Raw genomic sequence first — 24,004 nt, 5'->3', positions numbered from 1 at the left:
CATATGAGATAGTAACCTAAATATCATAGAACTATAATGACAAGATTATCCCCCATAAGCTAATAAGTATGGAAGAGTCAATAACCCAACACTGGCATCCATGGGCCTGGAGGGTATAATCAAAGAAACTAAGTAACTGAATAGGCCTAAATCTACAAATTATAATGACATAACTAAGAATCCATCAAACCATACCATCTCATTCTTAACTTCAAATGTCGAACTTGAATCGAAACTTAATAGTATCGTTAGAATAATTTTTTGGGTTTAAGCTAGAACTTATATTATAAAGATCATCATCAGTTTTCGGACTCAAACCCAAACTCTTTTTTATAAACCGTATCAGCGAACCATATCTACAAGCCATATCAATAAACTAACTCAAAAAAACTAAACTAAGGAACTATAACTATGGATCATTCCTTTACACATATCTATGCATCAAATCAAGAATCACAACTATAAGTAAAATTGGTACCTACATCCGTGAACCGTACTAATACTTCATCTATTAAGTCATGCCAATAACTATGCTCATAGGCGATGTCAGTATTTATTTTCTTAAGTTATTTCAATAATCATATCTATATGCCATTAATCATATCCATAATCCAATAATCATATCTATAATCCATATCACTAATCACATCGATATCTATATCTTTAAGCATGTTGATAGGTCATATCATAATCACATCGATATCTATATCATTAAGCATGTTGATAGGCCATATTATTCATTAGATCAATATCTGTAGTTTTAAGAATATCTATAGGCCATGACATTAATTACATCGATATCTACATCATTAAGCATGTCGATAAACCATACATTAATCATATTGATATCTATATCATTAAGCATTTCGATAGGCCATATCACTAAAAATATTTGGAAGTCATAGCAATAATCATATGTATAGGCCATATCATTAGTGTTATCAATATGTCATATCATTAATCATGAATATAAGGAATATCATTATCAATACCCGAGTTTAGCATCAATCTTTCAATGTCCAACTAACATACTCATTAAATATATTTAATCGCCGCAGGTTCCGAACCAAATATTAATAAGGGTATAACATGAGTAAATAAATCTACAAAATTATCACAAGTCTTGGCCTATGAGGGCCAGAGAGGCCCACTACTAATATTTAAAATCCATTAATGACAACTTCTACCCTAGACTAGTCTAAGGTATCCAAGATCATTTTTAGATGTTGAATAATCCATAAATAGACCTAAGGTAGTAATTCTTCCCAAACATGAACCACTAAGTCAACCCCATCTAAAATAATAGCAACTAAGGCAATTTCCCCTTAAGAAACTAAGGAAAATTCCATCCTTAATATGAATAACTAAGATAATTTCACCGAGCTTAAGAAATTAAGGCATTTCCATTCTAAACATGTTTCATAAAGCCAAACTCACTAAATACATGAGTAAGTAAGCTAATTACTCCTAATTTACTATTTCAAGATAGACTAAATAGTTCAAATAATCCAAATATTCTCATTTATAGTTCCAACACCTAAATCCCACCCTATATATAGCAGCAAATCATAATCATACTATTGGATAGCTCAATATATGAAGAAGGTAAACCTAGCCTACCTAGATGCCAAAGAAAGCATGAAGAATTTGGTAAATAATAATTTTTTTCTTTCTAAGAAGCTTCTGCAAGGTGACTTGCTATTAAAATCACAATCTATTCATTAAAATAAGAACAATGATACCCATAGTGCACTATTATACTTCAGGTCTAAAATTACGTAAAAATCTCACATGGGGACCATAGACAAAATTGCACTCTCGTGACCAACACAATGACCCTTTATGATCAAGGAACATTTACCATACAAAAATGTGTGAATTCTGAGCTCTAATGTCGCTATGATTAAACAACCAAGATTCTAGGGATTTTAGAAAAAGAAGAAGGATTTTATCAAGAGATTAATAGACACTTATCGTAAATTAGAAAGAGAAATGCATAAATAAAATTTACCTAAGCTCAAAAACCACCCATAATTGATTCTCCCAAGAGGTCCCACTTTTAGGGTTTAATATTCTAAGGAATGGGAGAAGAATAGTTAAAATCAGGCTAAGAGAGGTATTTATACCCTTCCCAAGTGCGCAAATGCTACTTTAGTGTTCATTGGTAAAGCACCCAGGTGCTGCTAAAGTTATAACTATTGGTTGAGCTAGGAATGATAAATCTCCCAATGGGCCTATTTTTTAGTCACATCAGCTATGAGGCACTAGCTAGAGACTTCAAATTTTTGAGTCTCTGCTAACCTCTCAAAATTCATTCAGAATACTGTATATGCAAACAAACTATTCTACAACAACAACATACACCAAAACATATAGCATCCTAACTCAAACTAACCTTTTACCCTAATTCACTTCCTCCATAACATCCTAACTAGGGTCATGTCCTTGGTAAGCTTAAGTTGTTCTATATCATGTCTAATCACCTTTCTCTAATATTTATTTGGTCTACCTCTCCCTAGCTTAAAACAATCCCTATCTAACCTCTCACACCTCCACACTAGGGCATCCGTGCTACTTTACAGAACATGACTGAACCATCTCAACATTTCTTCCCTCATCTTGGCTTCCACCGAAGCCACTCTTAACTTATCTCGAATAACCTCATTTCTAATCCTATCTTTTCTAGTACACCTACACATCCACCAAAAGCATTCTCATCTCTGCCACATTCATTTTCTGGATGTGGTTCTTCTAAATAAGCCGACAATTCGCTCCATACAACAAAGCTGATCTAACCATCACTCTGTAGGACTTGCTTTTAAGATTGGGAGGTACCTTTTTATCATACAAGATACTGGAGGTAAGCCACCATTTCTCCACCCTACCGTGATCCAATGAGTAACATCCTCGTCAATCTCTTCATTCTCCTAAATCATAGACCCCAGATACTTAAAACTATCTCTCTTACTAATAGAATGAGTGTCAAATTCTACCCTATCAAATTTTAATGTTATAGACTCAATGCAATTGTCAAAATTTTCATCCAAGGTTGTTTTGATGAAAAGTCGATCCCACACCCACTTGCCATTTTTCTTAATTTTTGGTCAATAGCCTAAAATAAGTCTCGAAGCCTCGAGGCCAAACCTAAGGGTCAACCTAATCTATAATTAACGTGCTAGAGCTATTAGAATGGTCCAAATATGAATTTAAGGTTGTTTCATTAAAGTTTTTACCCAGTAACCAATTTGAACCAACAAAGGCTGTGTAAGACCCCATAAAATCCTAAGCTTAACTCAGTCCATTAAAACTTGAAAAGAGGTCCCAGACTTAGAAATGTCAGCTATGTATTTATAATTAGAATTATTTTAGCCTTCATAAGTTGGTGATCCTATTTTATGACCCTTATAACCTTAAAATATTGATCCTTGGATTGAAGCATGATCAGTTGTGTTAGTAGATCACTCTGGGTGAGTTTTAAATTTTTTCGACCTCGTTTAAATCATATTCAGGTGACTAAAATAGTGGATAGATGCGATCTTAATGTATCGTGTCATCCATAGCATCGATAGATAATTTTTCCCCAGCTTTCTGTGCAATTCCAATGAACCAATGTGAACTCTATGCAATGCATTGGTCACCGCATTGATGCCATCGATGTGGCACATCAGTATGCGCGTCACTATACACGTTTTTTGGTAATTAAATCAGTGTCCAAAGGGGTATTTAGGGAATTTTCCCAACTTCTATTCATCCCCAAATAACGAGATTAAACCCCTTAATAGGCTAAATACTCTCATTATTCACTAAAATCCTCTCAAGAACAAACCCTAGTCCATCAAGTCGAGATCAAGATTCAAGAAATTCACCATCAATCTTCATGAATTCAAGTATCAAGGTATGTTAGGTGTTCATCCAAGGGTTTCCTTAAACCCTTAGAGTTCAAGAACCTTTTCAAATTATAAGTTGATTTTTTTTCATGAATGTCATGTTGAATGTGATTGTATTAATGATTATAATGTAGTTGGTTTTATAATCCATGATTTTTTTGCATGTTTTGTGAGTAATAAATAGCATGTGTGGGATGTTATATGGTTTTATGTTAAAAGCCCTTGAATTTGTAAATTTGGGATTTTGATCATGATGTTTGCATGTTATAGTATAGTCAAGTGTATAAATTATGCTCCCCAAGTGTTTGATGAATTATTCATGTGAGTTGATTTATGAAATCATATCATGTTAGCGTGTATACAAGTTTATGCCATGCAAATATTTGCTAAAATGCCTCAATAAATGAATTGTGACAAAGTGTCTAGCTATTATGCTTTTAAGATTATGCTATGTTTTATAATTTATGCAATCGAGTCCTGGGGGTATCAAATACCTAACAATCTAGCTATTTACCTAGATTTATAGTAGTTTCAGAATAGTCTCAGTGAGGTCATGTCCAGTAGTACTCAGATAGATAATAGAACTCAGTACATTGAGCTAGTTAACAGAACTCAGAGTATTCAATCAGTTATCAGAACTCAGTGAACTCAGTCCAGTTCAGATAGATAACACAATCAGTAATAGGTCAATCAAGCCTAGTACAGCCTATAAATTAGTTCAGTATCTATTCAATTGGGAGTAGGAATCGGCACCAAGCGAACCCAAGGATGGGGGAATTCCTGCCAGTAAAGGGTTTGACCCTTAGTAGCAGTCCCTGCATTACAGAACTACATAGCCAGCATTGGTTAAGATGTCTTTCTACTATTCTAGGTTTGATACATATCGTACAAGTTTTCCTACCAACGATTGTTGATGAAAGGGCTTCCTGTCAGAGAGGGTTAACTCATAGCTATTGTTAGTATCAATGGGCAAAGTACTAACACCCTTCCAAATAGGGTCACAGGTTGGACCCCAACTCAGTTCATAATCAAGGCATGTCATTAAGATGAACACTCCTATAGTTTTAGTTTAAGTTTTAGACTCAGTATAAAATCTAGTTCAATTTCAAAATTAGGACTATCAGATACAGTCACCCATCTCAGTATAGAACTCAGTTCAATTCTATAGTATCAAGATTGTTTGACACATTCACTCAGTCAACAATAATACAATATCAGTGAACTCAGATGTCAGTCATTCAATTTTTAGAACTCATTATCCTATGTTATTGAATTCTCAGTTACAGTATACGTAGTTATGTGTATAGCAATGCAAAATCAATATTTATAGTAGTTTTAGATATACATGTAATCTCATCCAGTCATACTCATATTATTTAGTCAGTTATTGTTCATGCATATGAACCCATTCATTTAGCCTAACCTCACCTAGCATACCAGTACATTCAAAGTACTGACGCATACCTTTCTTTTGCTCTATGATGTCTTATATCATAGGTTCAGATGCACGGGCTCCTGACTGTACTTAGCAGCCTAGACTTTAAGAAAAAATTTAGTAGTGAGTCCTCATAGTTCAACGACAGAGTATTATTTCAGTTTATCAGTACTTTAGTAGCCAGAGTTAGTTGCGGGTTGTCCCATTAACTCAATATTCAGACAATTCAGTTAGAGGCTCTTCAGACTAGATTATTTTAGACAGTTATTCTATTTATAGATATGATTGTCAGATGTTCAGTATTCACATATCAATATATGATTCAGTTTTGAACCTTATGGAAATTTTCCACCTAATTTCTGCATTATATAGTATTATTATTTTGTGATTGCAGCAGGTACCAGCCATTGGTTAGCTTGTGGTCCTCTAGGATTATGAGCTCCGTGTGACGTCCGAGGTGCAGATTCGGGGTGTTACAAACTTGGTATCATAGCCTAAGTTTCAACAGAGTCCTAGGAAATCTAAAAGTCACAATTAGTAGAGTCCTATGCATGGGTGTGTAGCATGCCACACTTATGGACAAAAGGCTATGAGGTATTTTACGAAAAGTTTCCCTTCTTTCAGTATTCATATGATGCGAGTGAGCATGAGCTAAATTTATACTCTTAGTTTAATCCTTTTCTTACTTTTGTTTATAGAACATGCCTCCCAAAAAGAATAATGGAAAGAAAATAGGAAACCAGCCAGCACCTCCGCCCGTCCAGCCAGATCCTCTGGACGTGCATGTTTCCCATGTAGAAAGTAGAGAGGGCCATAGATGCAGGACCCGTAGAATGGGAGGAGTTCAGCACTACTTTTCTGGATAGGTTCTTCCCACGGGAGTTGAGAGAAGCGAAGGTTTTGGAGTTCATTAATCTAAAGTAGGGTAACATGACAGTGAAATAGTATTCTTTCAAGTTAAGTCAATTAGACACATATTCCTTTCATATGGTAGCAGATAGCAGATCTAAGATGAGTAAGTTTGTGTCTGGAGTGTCTAATAATGTGGTCAAGGAGTGTAGGACCTCAATGCTGATTAAGAAGATTCATATATCTAGGCTCATGGTCCATGCTCAGTAGATAGAGAAGGCTAATAATAAGGAGAAAAAAAATGAGAACAAGAGAGATAGAACAGGTAGCTTCTACTTCACACAGCCTAAGTCAGAGGGTGGGAGTCATTCTCAGTTCTGCCTAAAATCTTTAGTTCCAGCTCCATCCTCAGCCCATGCTCCAGCGCCAAAATTTAGAGATGGAAATAAAGATAAGGCATCAGGTCCTAAACCTCAGGGTAGTGTTAGCAGTTCTTAAAGTATCTCCTTTGCTAGAAGTATGGAAGAAATCACCAGGGTGTCTGCAGGGCTGGCAGTGATGTATGTTTCGAATATGGTAAGCCAGGCAACAGGGTCAGAGAGTGTCCTGAGGTGTGTTTGTAGAGTCAGCATAATCATCCTTCAGCTCAGTCCAGTTGCCCAAATCAGCAGGGTAATGAATCCAGTGCCAATATTGGGCAGCACCCAAATAGGCTTTATGAACTTCAGTCTCGACTGGATCAGGAAAGTTCTCCTGATATGGTTACTAGTACATTACAAGTTCATTATTTGTATGTTCATGATTTGCTAGATCCAGGATCTTCTTTGTCCTTTGTAACTCCTTATATAGTTGTTGACTTTGGAGTCAGTCCCGAAATCCTAGAAGAGCCCTTCTCAGTCTCTACCCTAGTAGGTAAATCTATTATAGCCCGATAGGTATACAGGAACTGTCTGATTATGGTATCTCAGAAAGTCACTTTAGCAAACTTAGTAGAATTAGAGATGCCAATTTTGAAGTCATTCTCAGCATGGATTGGCTTTATTCATGCTATGCTTCAGTCGACTGAAGAAATAAAGTTGTCCATTTTTTATTTTTGAATGAATCTATCCTTGAGTGGAGGGGTGGTACTTCAGCACTTATGGGGCATCTTGTTTCCTACCTTAGGGCAAGGAAAATGATATCTAAGGGGTGTGTTTATCATATCGTTCAAGTTAAATACTCTAGTTCAGATACCCCTAATCTTGAGCTAATTCTAGTAGCATGTGAATTCCCAGATGTGTTTCCTGAAGATCTTCTAGGAGTCCCTTCTGAGTGGGAAATTGACTTTGGAATAGACCTTCTTCCAAATACTCATCCTATCTTTATACCGCCCTACAGAATGGCCCCAACAGAAATCAAAGAGTTAAGAGAACAATTGAAGAATCTCTTAAATAAGGGATTCATCAGACCCAACATATCCCCTTAAGGTGCACCAGTTCTATTCATGCTTAAGAAAGATGGTTCTCTTAGAATGTGCATAGACTACCATCAGCTAAATAAAGTCATGTTCAAGAACAAGTATCTACTTTCCAGAATCGATGACTTCTTTGACCAACTTCAGGGTTCTAGCTACTTTTCTAAAATAGATCTCAGACCAGGCCATTATCAGCTCATAATCAAAGAATGTGACATTCCAAAATAGCTTTCAGAACTCAGTATGATTACTATGAATTCCTAGTCATGTCATTTATTCTTTCCAATGCTCCAACAACCTTTATGAACTTGATGAATCGCGTGTTCAAGCAGTACTTGGATAGTTTCACTGTGAACATAATCATGCATACCATCTCAGAATAGTATTACAAACTCTCAGAGCCCATCAGTTGTTCGCCATATTCAGTAAGTGGGAATTTTTGCTAAGGTCAGTAGATTTCCTTGGTTATATAGTTTCTAGTGATGGCATTAAAGTTGATTCTCAAAAGATCGAAGCAGTAAGAAACTGTCCCAGACCCATCTCTCCATCAGATATTAAGAGTTTCTTGGGTTTTATAGGCTATTACCGATGGTTTATTGATGGATTTTTGTCTATTACATACCCCATGTCCAGATTGACTCAGAAAAAAGTCAAGTTCTCATGGTCAGATTCTTATAAGAAAAGTTTTCAGGTGTTAAAGACTCGACTCACTACAGCCCTAGTTTTGACTTTACCAGAAGGTTTCGACTAGTTTATGGTATATTGTGATGCTTTTTTTAGTGGGTTTGGGTGTGTTTTGATATATAGAGGTAAGATCATAGCCTATGCCTCTAGACAGCTTAAGCCCTATGAAAAGAATTGCCTCACTCATGATCTTGAGTTAGCAGCTGTTGTATTTGCCTTAAAGATTTGGAGGCATGATATGTATGGGGTACATATAGATGTGTTCATAGACCACAATAGCCTGTATTATGTGTTTTCTTAGAAAGATATGAACCTACATCAAGGAAGGTGGTTAGATTTGTTGAAAGACAATGACATAAGCATCCTATATCATTCGAACAAGGCCAATGTAGTGGCTGATGCTCTCTATAGGATGTTTATGGTTAGTGTTGCTCATGTGAAGGATGGTAAGAAGAAGTTAGTTTAGGAAGTTAATCAGCTTGCACGACTAGGTGTTTGCAGGGTCGATTCAGCAGAGGGTAGTGTGTGGGTGAAGAATAGTTTAGAATCATCTTTGGTTTCTAATGTGAAGGAAAAGTAGGACAAAGATCCCAGTTTAGTCAAGTTGAAAGAGTCAATCAGAGATCTTAAAATAGAGGTTTTATCCCAAGAAGGAGATAGTGTATTGCATTCCAGGGTCGGTGATGCGTTCTAAGTGTAGATGACTTGAAGCAACAAATTCTTGTAGAAGTGCATGGTACGCTTTACTCTATCCATCCAAAGGCCACTAAGATGTACAATAATTTACAGGAGGTTTATTGGTGGAGTGGTATAAAGAGATACATTGAAGATTTTGTAGCTAAGGCTCTATGTATCAGCAGGTTAAGATTAATCATCAGAAGCCCAGTGGATCTATGCAGGAGTTCAGCATTCCAACGTGGAAGTGGGAGAAAGTGAACATAGATTTGGTCATGGGTTTCCCTCGAACTCATACACACCTTGATTTGATTTGGGTCATTGTATATAGGATGACCAAATTAGCTTATTTCATACCAATTCATAGCTCTTATTCAGCCGATGACTACGCCAAACTCTAGGTTAGAGAGTTGGTCAGGTTATACGAAGTCCCAATATCTATTATCTTAGATAGAGGTACCCCATGCCCAGTTTACCTGTTATTTCTGGAAAGCATTCCAAAAGTTTCTCGGTGCCCAACTTTACCTTAGTACAGCCTTCTACCCTTAGATAGATGGTCAAGCAGAAAGGACCATTCAAACATTGAACGATATGTAAAGGGCGTGCACCATTGACTTTAAGGGTAGTTGGGATGACCACTTTCCTTTGATTGAGCTCGCATATAATAACAGTTATCATTCTAGAATTTAGATGGCTCTATTTGAGGAAAGTTATGGGAGAAGATATAGATCTCCTATTGGTTGGTTTGAAGTGGGTGAGGTTGCAGTGGTAGGGCCTGACTTGGTATTTGATGCCTTAGAAAAAGTTCATTTGATCAGGGAAAGGCTTTAGATGACTCAGAGCCGATAGAAATCGTATGCAGATATGCGAAAAAAGGATCTCGAGTTTGATATTGGTGACTTTTTGTGTTTGAAAATCTCTTCTATGAAGGGAGTGAAGAGGTTTGGCAAGAAGGGAAAACTTAGTGCCTGATATGTTGGTCCTTATCAAATTCTCAGCCGTTTTGAAAAGGTAGCTTATGAGCTTTAGTTGCCTTTAAACGTAGCTTCAGTTCACCCATTGTTTCATGTCTCCTTTCTAAAGAAGTGCATAGGTGACCCAGCAGTTGTAGTATCGATAGAGGGCATTGATGTCCAGAACAGCCTCTCTTACAAGGAAATCCTAGTCGAAATCCACGATTTTGAGGTTCGTAGACTAAGGAAGAAAGAGGTTTCTTTGGTCAAAGTTCTTTGGCAGAATTAGTTCGTTTAGGGTGATATTTGGAAAAAAGAAGAAGATATGCGGACCAAGCATCCTCACCTATTATCCATGAAGTTAGACGCAGCTTAATATAATAGTTTTCCTTCAATTTACTCAGTTCCATGCTCAGATTACCTTTACAACTATGTATTGGTTCAATTGGATAGCATTCTCATATTATTCATACCTTCAAGAAATAGCTCAGTCATGTTTCATGTCTTCAAAACTCAATCATTCTTCAGTTATGCATGTCAGTATGATAACTCAGCATATCAGTACTTTCAGTCATGTAATCATAGTTCAGTTGTGCATATTTAGTATATATAAACTCAGTCTATCAGTATTCTCAGCATAGTCAGTCTCATTCGAGGATGAATATTCCCAAGGGAAAGATATGGTAAGACCCCGCAAAATCCTAAGCTTAACTCAGTCCGTTAAAACTTGAAAAGAGGTCAAGACTTAAGAATTTTCACCTAATTATTTATACTTAGAATTATTTTAGCCTTCATAAGTTGGCGAACCTATTTTACAATTATTGTGACCTTAAAAAATTGAACCTTAGATTGAATCATGATCAGGTATGTCAATAGGTCACTCCGAGTGAGTTTTGGCTCTTTCAGACCTTGTTTGAATCATATTCAGGTGACTAAAACTGTGGGTTGATGTGATCTCAATGCGTCGCGTCATCCATCGCATCGATAGATAGTTTTTCCCCAGCTTTCAGTGTAATTCCAATGAACCAACATGAACTTAAGATGGTGCATTGGTCATCGCGTTGATGCCATCGATATGGTACATTGGTATGCGTATCGCTGGGCAAGCTTTTCAGTAATTAAATCACCATTTAGAGGGGTATTTGGGATATTTTCCCCACTTCTATTCAATCATAAAACATGAGATTAAACCCACAATAGTCAAAATACTCTCATTATTCACTAAAATCCTCTCAAGAATAAACCCTAGTCCATCAAGTCAAGATCAAGATTCAAGAAATTCAACATCAATCTTCACAAATTCAAGTATTAAGGTATGTTAGGTGCTCATCCAATGGTTTCCTTTCACCCTTGGAGTTTAAGAACCCTTTTTAAATTACAAGTTGATTTCTTTCATGAATTTAATGTTGACTTTGATCGTATTCATGATTATGATGTAGTTGAATTTATAATCCATGATTTATTTGTAAGTTTCTTGAGAAATAAATAGCATGTGTGGGATGTATATGGTTTTATGTTAATAGCCCTTAAATTTGTGAATTTGGCATTTTGACCATGATGTTTGCATGTTGTAGTGTAGCCATGAGTATAAATTATGCTCCCCAAGTGTTTGATAAATTGTTTATGTAAGTTGGGTAATAAAATCATATTATGTTAGCATGTATAGAAGTTAATGCCATGCAAATGTTCGCTAAAATGCCTAAATGAATGAATAGTGACAAAGTGTCTAGCTATCATGCTTTGAAGTTTGTGCTATGTTTTATAATTTATGCAATCGAGTCCTGGGGGTATTTAATACCCGACAATCTAGCTATTTACCTAGATTTACAGTAGTTTTAGAATAGTCTCATTAGGGTCACATCTAGTACTACTCAGACAGATAATAGAACTCAGTACATTCAGACACTTAAAAGAACTCAAAGTATTCAGTCAGTTATCAGAATTCAGTGAACTCGATCCTGTTCAGAGAGACAGCATGATAAGTAATAGTTTAATCAAGCCTAGTACAGTCTAGAAATTAGTTTAGTGTCTATTCAGTTAGACTAGAAACCAGCATCGAACGAACCCGTAGATAGGGGCATTCCTGTCAGTAAAGGGTTTGACCCTTAGTAGCAGTCCCTACATTACCGAACTACGTAGCCAGTGTTGGTTGAAATATCTTCCTACCAGTCTAGGGTTGATACATCTCGTATGAGTTTTCCTGCCAGTGAGGGTTGACGAAAGGGCTTCCTATCAAAAAGAGTTAACTTACAACCATTTTTAGTATCCCTTGGCAAGGTGCTAACACCCTTCCAACTAGGGTAACAGGTTAGAACCCAACTCAGTTCATAATCGGGGTATGTTGGTTAGATGAACACTCCTACAGTTTCAGGTTCAATTTTAATTTCAGACTCAGTATAAAATCTCAGTTCAGTTTTAGAATCAGGACTATCAGATACCCCATCTCAGTATATAACTCAGTTCAATTCTACAGAATCAAGACTGTCAGACACAGTCTCTTAATTAACAGTAATATAATATCAGTGAACTCAGATATCAGTCATTGATTTGTGTTAATGAAATCTTAGTTATAGTATACGTAGTTATGTGCATAGCATCTCATAATCAGTATTTACAGTAGTTTCAAATATACATGTACTCTCATCTATTCATACCCATGTTATTTAGCCATTTGTTGTTCATGCATATGAACCCATGCATTCAGCCTTACCTTATCTAGCATCCCAATAAATTTAAAGTACTAACGCATACCTTTCTTTTGCGCTATGATGTCTTATATCATAGGTTCAGACGCACGGGCTCCTGACCGTACTTAGCATCCCAGACTTTCAATAACATATTTAGTGTTGAGTCCTTATTGTTTTAGGACGGAGTATTATTTTAGTTTATCGGTACTTCTATTGTCGGAGTAATTTGGGGTACTTATCCCATCAACTCCATATTCAGACAGTTCAGTTAGAGGCTCTTAAGACTAGATTACTTCAGATAGTTATTTAGTTTTCAGATAAGATTATCACATGTTCAGTATTCAGTATTTTCATATCAGTATGTGATTCATTTTCAAACCTTATGGCAATTTTCTACCTAATTTCTGCATTATACAGAATTATTATTCAGTGATTTCAGCAGGTACCAGTCATGTGTTAGCTTGTAGTCCTTTGGAATTATGAGCACCATGTGATATACGAGGTGTAGACTCGGGATGTTACAATAAGAAATTGTCTATCAAACTAAATGAATTACCTAGTAACTGCACTGTCAGTACCAACAAGCCATAAATGACTTGGGAAAGCTATAGGAAAGCTCTAAATGGCAAATATGAGCAGAAATATAGAAAATGAACTAAATGTTAATTTGATAGGAATAAGTGACATCATCCTACAAAACTTAATTTTTTATGTGAAGTTTGTATAACTAGCACATTAATGACCTTTATATCCACAATCCTTTCCTTAAGCACAACCTTTAATTTAATGTACATATACTTTCTCATAGCTATGAGTTTATAAATATTATGATATTCCTTAGTTGAAGAGGGTGCATAGTACAAGTCATCTGAATCTTACATATAAAGTGAGACCAGGTCCTTATTAGGTTCATTAGCCACATCAAGTTGCTCACTCACAATGTTGACTCTTACTTACCAAGTGAGACCAGTACCTTGTTAGATATTTTAGCCATATCCAGTGGCTCACTCACAATATTTAGTATTGTCTTGTTCATTTCCCACTTAGGATGCTTACATGACATATTTTCCATGTATATTATCCTTTATTTAAATCTTATGAGAGGGTGTAGGCTAATGGAAATATCTATGTGATGTGATTTCTATGACTTTAAGGGTAGGTAGGTTTTAAATTCTCTATTTTTTGGCTGAAAAGAATATGATCCTTATTAGTAAGAGAGGAAACAAAAAAGGAAGGGATTGTAGGTTTAGTTTCCTCAAATTTATCAATGGGAAGTGTCTTGTCCTCTTAAGAAGACCAAAGTAGTTTAAAGGAGTCAGAAGATGTGCGTGCAAGAGATAAAAGTATTAGCTGACAACATAGGGTTTTTATTTTGGTGGCCAAGAGTAATAGTTAGTTGACATTTGTTTGTGATGATGTATGTTCAATGATTTTGTATGAGTAGAGGGATTGTAGGGATTATTATCAAAGCATTTGAAGATGTTGGGTTTGATAGGGATAAGGAAGAGTGAAGACAATTACAATAGTGGTGGTTCCCCATGAGTTTTACCCAATATGATATCAATAATGATCTCTTTATTGGAGAAATACTCTAGAGAGAGGAAAATCAAAGGGGTATGGTTTTCTACCGTCTGTGCGGTAATAGTAGAGTTTATATCAGGGTTCCTAATAATTTTTGAGTGTGGCTGAATTATTAGTGACTAAGGAGTGGGTTGTGTATAGATAGAGTATTGTGTATATGCCATTGGAAAATAGAACAATGTTGATCAAATGTTGGATTTGAAAAAACAGTAATATAAAGGTAATCAATTAGTGGAGAATGCCTGAGTTGTGTCAAAAATTGATTAGATGTGCTGGTTTTATAAGCTTTAAAAAGGGAAATGTAATGATAACTATCATAGTAAAATAAAATAAGAAATTAATTTTAATTTTCCTTCCAATAAGTAAATAAAAGAACATTGAGTGTATGAGACCAGGTTCGCAAAGTAGTAATTGACAAATATAGTATAGGCATCAAAATTTCATGTTAGTAAAGGATGTGGAAACATTAAAGCCTTGTTTTCATTAAGAACTCAATTATTTGAAATAGACCCCAACATTTTATAGTTATCATTAAGATAGTGTGGGTAATATTATCTAACTATAAGGACCTAAATCATCGTTATGTAACAATCATCCCAAAAAAATATTTCAACTAGGAAATCCATTTTTTGGACCTCATAGGAATTATTTCATGGGAAAAAGTTGTGACCCAAATTAAATTTGGGCTAAGAAACAAAAAGTTAGGCTGGGCCTGTAGCCCTTCCACTACAGCGGTAGATCCACCACTGCAATGGTACTCTAGTTGTTATAACGGCAGTCGGGCAGTAGCCAACTCGAGGGTTTATCAAAACCCTCTTTCATCTGAGACTCCTTTAGTTGTCTTTTTTCTCCAAAAACACCCTAAATAAATCTATCACCTAGTACAATAACAATACAGAGGCCAAGCTCAGTGAGGGTGATTTTGAGGCATTTTTGATGTTATTCCAACATTAGAAGAGTCCATAGATAGGCTAGATGCACTGTAATAATGATAGTAATATCAGGAGATTTCATATCTTAGGCCTTTGTGAATGGAGTTTGTATGGGAAAAATAATAATATCTAGACTAGGTTATGACTGTATGATATTTAGACACTATGTTATCAAACTAGCTACTTCGAAAGAGCCCAAAGTATATGTTTGTGTATGTTACAGATATGTCAATAAATGTAAACATACTTGGTGGGTTATAAGAAAGGTAAGTGCTACATATGTACTAAATAAGTGTAATTTAAGGCCAAAGTAGGTTATTAGTATGTTTGTAGGAGTTTGGTAAGGCTTGGTTAGGGATAGAAAGAATAGCTAATTAAAACCTGAGGGCAATGGTAGGTTTGGAATTGTTAGAAGAGTCATGGTTGTTATACATATGTTGTTGTGGATAATTGTAGATACAGTTAAAAATATATCAAAAGTAGGTAATAAGGGAAAGAGAGAGATAGGCATTGTATCCTGGATTAGAGTGGCCTAAAAAGGAATGAGTAATGACCTAAAGGCATGAGCATATATCAGCATGTGTGAGTTATTGGTTGTGTCTTGGGGTTTGGATTATATGTTTCTCATATTGGCATATAGATACATTCACAAAAGCAAATATAAGAAATAGGTGATAGAATAACATTCAGCACAATAGGGTTAATTGTGCAAAAAAACTTGATAGGCTTTATTCTTAAATGTAATTGGGGGTTTGTGATTTATTTTCAAGCATTACTTATGATTATTGACTATAGCTTGAATTTACATATGATATTGAGTGTTACATTAATTATGTTGGTTAGATGATATTGATGATGATATTGAGATTATGTAAAAATAATGTTAAGATGACATTCTTATGGTATTGATGATGAGTGGGGCTGTTGATATTGATAAGTGATATTGATGATGGGGTTGAGATGATACATACATTTTCCATATATGCACCCATCATATTTATTTGAATTTGTATATACATATTCTAGGGAATCTTGTTACAAAACCAATTTAAATAATTGGTGCATTGTATAACTATAAACTTATTGGAGTAAAGAATAATTTAAGTAATTGGTTGTGTTTCAAGTCAAATAAGTATGAGGGGTAACATCGTTTAGTCCTTATAACATGCTAGATATGTGGGGATCATGGAATTGTCCTTAATTGTTAGAAATGTAGTTGGGGGTCTTGTCAGTGATAAGAGTAAAACCATAGGATAGGTTGTGAAGGGAATAAAACAAGAAATAAAAGAGCTTAGGAAGGCTAAATTGTCAAAGGACAAGGATACACAAAAATATTAAATGATAGGTAGGTCACAGTGATGTAAAGCTAACACACCATAGATTAGATAGAATGGGTTAGAATTCAAAACTTTAATAATGACATGATTTTCTCCCTATTTGATTCAATTTTTCTTTGTTTCTAACCCTAATTGGTATATGATATCTAATAGTACATGTGGTTGTGCTGATACTCCACTTACCATACATCTATTTGGGGGTATATCTATATTGTAGGTTAGTTGGTGTTTCTATAGGTACAATGGTGAACACTATGAAATAACTCATGTCCTTTTATTCTCGTAGGGATACTGTGTCCTAGATTTTCTCCTTTATTGGTCAGTGGTATCAATTTAGATTAGGTTATGGGAATAACTATTAATTCTTTTCCGCATTGTTTATATCTTTTAAATTTATTAAACATGAATTTTTTCATGATTAAGGAATTTTATTATTTTAAATATCATTAGCTTCCATATTAATTGAATGGTTATATAGTTACTGTTCTTCTATTTAGGATTGAGTTGGGTAGGTACTTGAATTATCCGTTGGTTGGTCCATGACAAGATAGTATCAGAGCTTAGGTTACCTATCTCCTAGTACAAGAGTAAATATTTAATAGTCTTGTGGATTTGTTTTTTGATGTCCACTTCAAATCTATAGGATGCTATAAGTAATCTAGAAAACCAATTTTAATTTCTTCTCTCCTATGTGCTAATTTAGTATTGTCTCCCCGAGTGGAATCCAACTATTATCTATAAAATTCCAATTCTTGTCTCAACTATCACAATTGGGATTACTTGGCCACAATTAGTATCTCAGATATGATTGGAAGGTTAGAATAGTATTGTTCTAACCATCAGATATCAATGAGAGGCATAAGACCTGTAGAACGGAAATTGTTAGTGCACTAAATGGAGTTGAGAGATTAAAACCACATTAACAATAAGTTAGAAGTACAAATTTAAGCATTCCGGGTTTACAATTTTCTAAGGCTGAGGGATAAAGGTAATAAACGTGTTTGTGGGATAATATAGTTATGAAAAAAGGAACTCAAATTGGATGAAAAGTCAGAGTCACTGGTGGGTATAGCTACAATAATGTTTCTACAACTACTCTGCTTCTAATGTTCTACTACAGCAGCTCCTAAGAAGTAAGTTACCAGGGACACTCCTGATTTGTAATTTTTTATGTGTTGAAAAAAGACCCTATGTTCTTAAATTGTCAAAATAGAGATAACTTCCAATATGTATAACAAACTAGTTATTTAATAATAAAGGTGCAATAACAATTGATGTCCTAAAAATGCAATAAAGTAAAGGAATTAGTTGTTTGTTTCATTTCCCAAATAAAGGCAACCCAAGAAAACTAGAAAATAGTAATAAAATAAAAAGAGGGAAGGGGGGAATCTACTTGGTGACCTCAGTATTTCCGATGCTTGAGATGTCTAAGCCCTCCTCATCCATTCCTCAAGGAATAAGAACTCTTCCATATCCTTCTTCGATAATATTGGGAGCTTCTTGGTAAGGGTAGGCACACTTGAACATCACCTGAACATCATTACATATCCTATATAACATTCGGTCTCGAGAACAATGCCTCTTTTTCTACTCATCTAATTTCTTCAAGGCTTTACATTTGTTAGGGCCAGTTCTAGTAGAGTAATAGAACTCAAATAAGCCAACCCTAGTAGAGGAAACTGACTCCTCACCATGTATCTTTTTATAGTTTTAAGGTCACCCTCCCAACCACTATGGATGTAAAAGCCTGTGTGGAGGAGGTTCCAGACTTCTCGCCCCTCCAGCCCTACTATTCTAACCCTCTTCACTTACTTTTCTTTTTTTCGTTCACTCCCATCTTACCACTACCACTCAGTAGGTTGAACGACACATTATATTTCTCAATGGTATCCTGGTCCTCTTTCAATACCTACACCTTCTTGCATAATTCAATGATGAGGGAGAGAAAGAAGAGATCCCTTAAAAACCCTCCCTTATCATAGAAATTCCTCTCCTGATCAATAACCTGCATCCCTAAATTTACCTCAATCCCTAAAATAGCACAGACTATAAAGATAGACGTGTCACGCTGTATGAAGAAAGTTGTCAACCATTGAATAAAGGGATGGAGACTCAAGCAAGTTTTCGGAGCACGTGTGCTGTTTATCCACATTTGAGCCTCCAAAAAAAAGAAGGTAATATTGGTCCCCTTGATGTTAGAATACTTCACTATACCGTCCCGATCTTCCAGCACCAAGATCTTGGTTATGCACCTCAAATCTGACTCCATAATATCAACTTCAAAAGTGGCATTAGAGGGGTTTGAAATCCCCAAGGTGTCATTGATAGTGGCAGTATACAACAAAATATCCTTTCCTCGAATATTAATGGTGGGAAGTGGCACAAACCTATCCACAGTCAGGATTACAACAAAGAGCTCTCAAATTATGGCCAAGTTACACCTAAAGATGGACTTTGATAGTATCTCCAAAGAAAAGGCCTCCAACCTCTTATAGAAGTTTGGTGCCTCATCCACTATATAGCTCATTAGAAAAACCCTTTCATTAAGGAAACCCCTATTATGTCATCTCTCTTCATAATGATCACGGCTGGTGGAGTCGAGAAACCTTAGGTATTAAGGTTGGTGCTCCATAGAAGTCTAACAAATATTGCAATTACACTGTTAAAAAATAAGTTGGGATTCTACGAGGGGGTGGGGAAGAAATTTCAAAAATTGGACAAATCAAAATAAGAGAAGCTATTGTAGGCATTTTTACATCAGTAATTTTATTGCTACAACAACAAATCCACCGCTACAATGGTGTCATCATGCCCAACTGGTCCCACCCCCACCTACAGTAGATTTTTGACTTCTCATAAAAAATTTTATTTTCTAAGCATAGATCGAGCCTGGTAAAGTTTGTGTGAACTTTTTTACACTAAAATATAGTGACTAACACCAAAAATCAAGCCCAAGTTGTTCAAAATTGTTGGAAAGAATGTCTCTTCACCTTCCATCCTTTCCATGTCTGATAATCATAATAAACATTGTCAATCATATGAATAGAAATATTGTAGGAGAATTGGTGACATAAAGAATATAACGCCTCGAAAAATGGGTCCCGGAGCATCACACGGTGCTTGAGGCTATGAGTAGCCCCAAGCTAACCCTTTGAGCCATTTCATTTAGTTCAACACAAATCAATAGGGTTTCCATAAATAACCCTCAAATATCAACAGAGTAATCATCATCCATGAATAAAAAAATTTCAGAAAGATAACAAAATACGACTTATTAGTTAACTCCCAACATCTATACTAGTCTGACAAGCCTCTAAGAGAATCAATAAAACCAGCGAGCCATTGAGACATGACCTAACTGACTCATACTCAGTTATCAAATGTAAATAATTCTGTGAAACCAACATCAGGCATCACGTCCTCAAAACATGAGGACTCACCACAACAGAGGATGTAGAACAGCGTGCCCGAAGAATCACGGTCGAACCTGGAACTGAGCACCTGAACCTACATTTCAAGAAAATGCAGCCCATTTCCGAAGATGTGAGTCAGTACCATGGAAAGTAACCAAGTATATGGGGGTGTATGCATTTGTATTAACATCATCATCATAAATATTTATAAGAAATATGCAGGATGTATGAAAGACTCACATAGCCCGAAGAAAATAATCATAATCATGAGAGGATGAAATAAGTATAATAACACATGTGAGTCATCATATAATTTGTCAATCACTTTCAGTTCATCAAGAATATCAATTCTCATAATGTAAATATCATTTAAATCTTTCTAAAGAATAACTTTCACAATTCCACTTTCAAATAATTTCACCATTCACCATAGACACAAGGAAACACATACACACCGGGAGATCCTATAACCGACATAAACCATGTGAGCCACATGGAGTCCAATGTCCAACCCACGTTGGGGAGAGCCATCCAATCCTTGCCATCGGAGTAGGACTATCGGTATCAAGTCCATACAAATTAGTGATCACTATATAAATCAGACTCAGGCTCACTCCTATGGGGGCACGTAGTTCTAGGGAAGTAAGGTCACTTTATACCTCTCACTCGGTGCTAAAGATTTCTCCCAGACTTAGCTTAGATCATTTCAAAGACAATCCACAACAAAACAATTTCAGTAATATATAAATATACATCGGGAGTCATCATGGTTCCCATCTATCAAAATCAACCAAGTTGTAGATTTCTTTCACACTCGAGTTCAAAATAACTCCATTAAGACCAAAAGGTCAAATCATTCAAAATATCTCAAACATTCAACATCAACATGCTTATAACACACACTTTCTCAAAAAAAACACAATTTCCAATTGGGATTCACGACCCAAATATTAAAACCATGATAAATATCGTTCAAGATTCATGCTTTATATCTCCAGACATGTAAATTCATCTTTCAAAATCATAAATATCAAGATTTTATAATAATCATCATAAGATACGGGTTCATGCTTCAAATTCGTAAAAATCAAATAAAAATTATGCCTTTGTAAAAAAAATTACTTTTGGGCACAAGAACGAAAGAGAGTTCTTGTTGAATAACCCCACATACTTTGAATGATGAACTTTAGATCGATACTCATTTTTGAGATGTTAATCGTGCCTTTGAATGATGGTTCTGGGAGTTCTTGAACTAGGAACTTGGAATCTTGAATAAATTTGCAGAATTAATGGTGAACTTTGGAGGTTCTTGAAGTTGGATGTAGGAGCTTAGGATTTTCTTTTTGAGGGAGTTTGATGAAATATAACATATAATACTTCTAATAGGCTTTAATATAGGGTTTGGATAGATTTTGAGTGAGTGGGAATGACCAAAATGCCCCTAAAAATCAAATAATTCGTGAATCTAACCTTTGGTGGACTATTTTGATAGTCTGAAGTAGATCAACCATAACATTTTACTTCTATATCTAAATTTGATGAAACCAATTTCATTAGAAAGAGGACTCTCATATCTTTTCATTGATATATAGTATCTCACCCAGATTATTGTGTACAAGGATTTATGATCATTTGAAGTTGATCCAAAAATTTGCTTTTGATAGGCTGAAGTAGATCGACATAACTTTTTGCTCCGATAGACAAATTGGATGAAACCAATTTCATTGGAAAGAGGACTCGCAGAGCTTTTTGTTGATATATAGTAGATCATCCAGATTATTATGTACAAGGATTTTTTATCATTTAAATTTGGAGAAAAAATACGCCAGGCCTCAGTACTTTTTTTCCTGCACGTTTTACTGTTCACAACTATTCACGGTTCGATCAGAATGTTCATAACTCGTCACTCGAGTGTTCGTTTTGGATGATCCATATATCGTTGGAAAGCTTATTTGATACTCCACGCAATGGTGGGTCATAATCTCAGACAATACACACGAAACATTTATAATTCTTTCTAGAAGATAGAACCCAACACGTTTACGCACAAAATTTCAACAAAAAATTTTTTGGGGTATTACAAAGAATATATTAAACTAGACAATTCATGAAACAAAACACGAAAATTTGATATTCAAAATTACTCAAATAAACCAACCAAAATATCATTTTCTACTCTAGATTTTGTAACTCTATGATTATAAGTGTGTAAAGAAAGTAGTAGAATGAGAAATCACCTTGTATTATCGTAGTAAAAAGTTTTACCAAGGAAATTTAAGAGAATTTTTATAGAGTATAAGTTGAGATAAGGAAAATAAAGCATTTCTACCTATTTGAGTGTCAATCACCATTTCTGCAACAGTCCTGCCACTGCCGCAGTATTGTTGTAGTGATGGGTCTGCTGCTATTGTGATTGGCTCCATGAGGGCTGTTCTTCATTCTAAATTTTTATGTACTATGCTATTTGAAATGTTAAATGAATTTTAAAATAAATCATTGCATAAAGTATGATCGTGTTTTCATTTAGTGGTTAATAATAATACTTGTGCATTGGATAAGGGAGTCCAATGGTTACTAATCTGTAGGTTGGTCGGTTATGTAAATTTATTTTTAATCAATTAGACTTTGGTGAGATATTCTGGTCAATTAATAAGAATGAGAAATCACTTTTCTTTTTGATATTGCTATATACGTTGAATTTTAAGGTCGTGCCAAAAAAAATTTTCCTACATCTATAATCGTTGAGGGTCAAGCGGTGGGTAAATTTACATCTAATATAATGATCCAAATTATTTTTATGTCTAAAATCATTCCAAAAAACACTTAAACAAAGAAATCCTTATTCTGAACCTTACAGGAATTATTTCATCGAGAAAAACATATGGCCCAAATCGAATTTGGGCTGAAATTTGAAAATAGGTCAGGCATGTTGCCCTACCACTATAGTGGTTTACGCACCATTGCAGTGGTACTCTAGCTACTACAACAACAATCAGGAAGTAGCTTGCTCGAGGACTAATCAAAACTCTCTTTTTAGCTAAGCCTCCTTTGGTCGTCCTTTTCCTCCAAAAATCTCTCAAATAAAACCATTACCTAAAACAATGAGAATTTAGAGAATAAGTTCCATGAGGTTGGTTTTGAGGCATTTTTTTATGGAATTCCAACATTAGAAGAGGTAAGACTCACATGGGACAAATCTCTACCCTCCGTGAAATTAGAATTAGTATACGAGGAAGGTTATGATTTTATAGTAGTATATTAGTCTAGATATGCGTAATAATAATATTTATACTCGGATATTTCATGTCTTATTCCATTGGATGCAGAGTTTGGGTGGGTAAAATAATAATAGCAAGACTAGGTTATGACTATATGATGTTAGATATTATGTTATCGAACTTGCTATTTTTAAATGCTCCCAGAATATATGACTGCATGTTTTAAACGTATATTACTAAATGAAAACATAGTTGGTAGGATAGATAAGGGTGAAATATGAGCAACAAATGAAATAAGTATGAGTAAGGGCCATGGTAGGTTGTTAGTGAGTAAGTAGGAGTTTTGTTAGGCCTGATTGGGGATCAAAAAAATGGGTAGTAAAGTTCTAACAGTAGTGATAGGCTTGGATTAGTTGAAATATTTGTGGGAATGAGTAAAAGAAAAATAGAAAGATGGATGTAATATTTAGGATTTGAGTGGCTAGGAAGGGCATGAGGGAAGACTTGAGGGTATGAGAACAAACTGATGAGTGTAATTTGTTGGGTGTTTCTTGGGGTCTAGATTCTATGTGTATCATATAGGCCTATAGATACATTTACGAATACAAATGTATGAGCTAGATGCCTAAAAAGCCTTTGGTATGATAGGCTTAATAGTAGTGAGACTTGCTAGACTCTATGCTTATATGTGAATTGGTGCTTTGTGATTCGTTTTAGGGTTTTACTTATAATTATTTACTGCATCTTGAATTTGCATATGATGGTGAGCATGACATCGATAATCACAGTGAGATGGTATTGATGATGATGTTTAAGTGATATTGATGGTGAAATTAAGATCATGTGTAAATGATGTTGAGATGATATTATTGATATTGATGAGGTGATATTGATGATTAT

Source organism: Capsicum annuum, chromosome 7, assembly GCF_002878395.1.
Source record: "Capsicum annuum cultivar UCD-10X-F1 chromosome 7, UCD10Xv1.1, whole genome shotgun sequence".
NCBI lineage: Eukaryota > Viridiplantae > Streptophyta > Magnoliopsida > Solanales > Solanaceae > Capsicum > Capsicum annuum.
Note: the sequence above shows the minus strand (reverse complement) of the source record.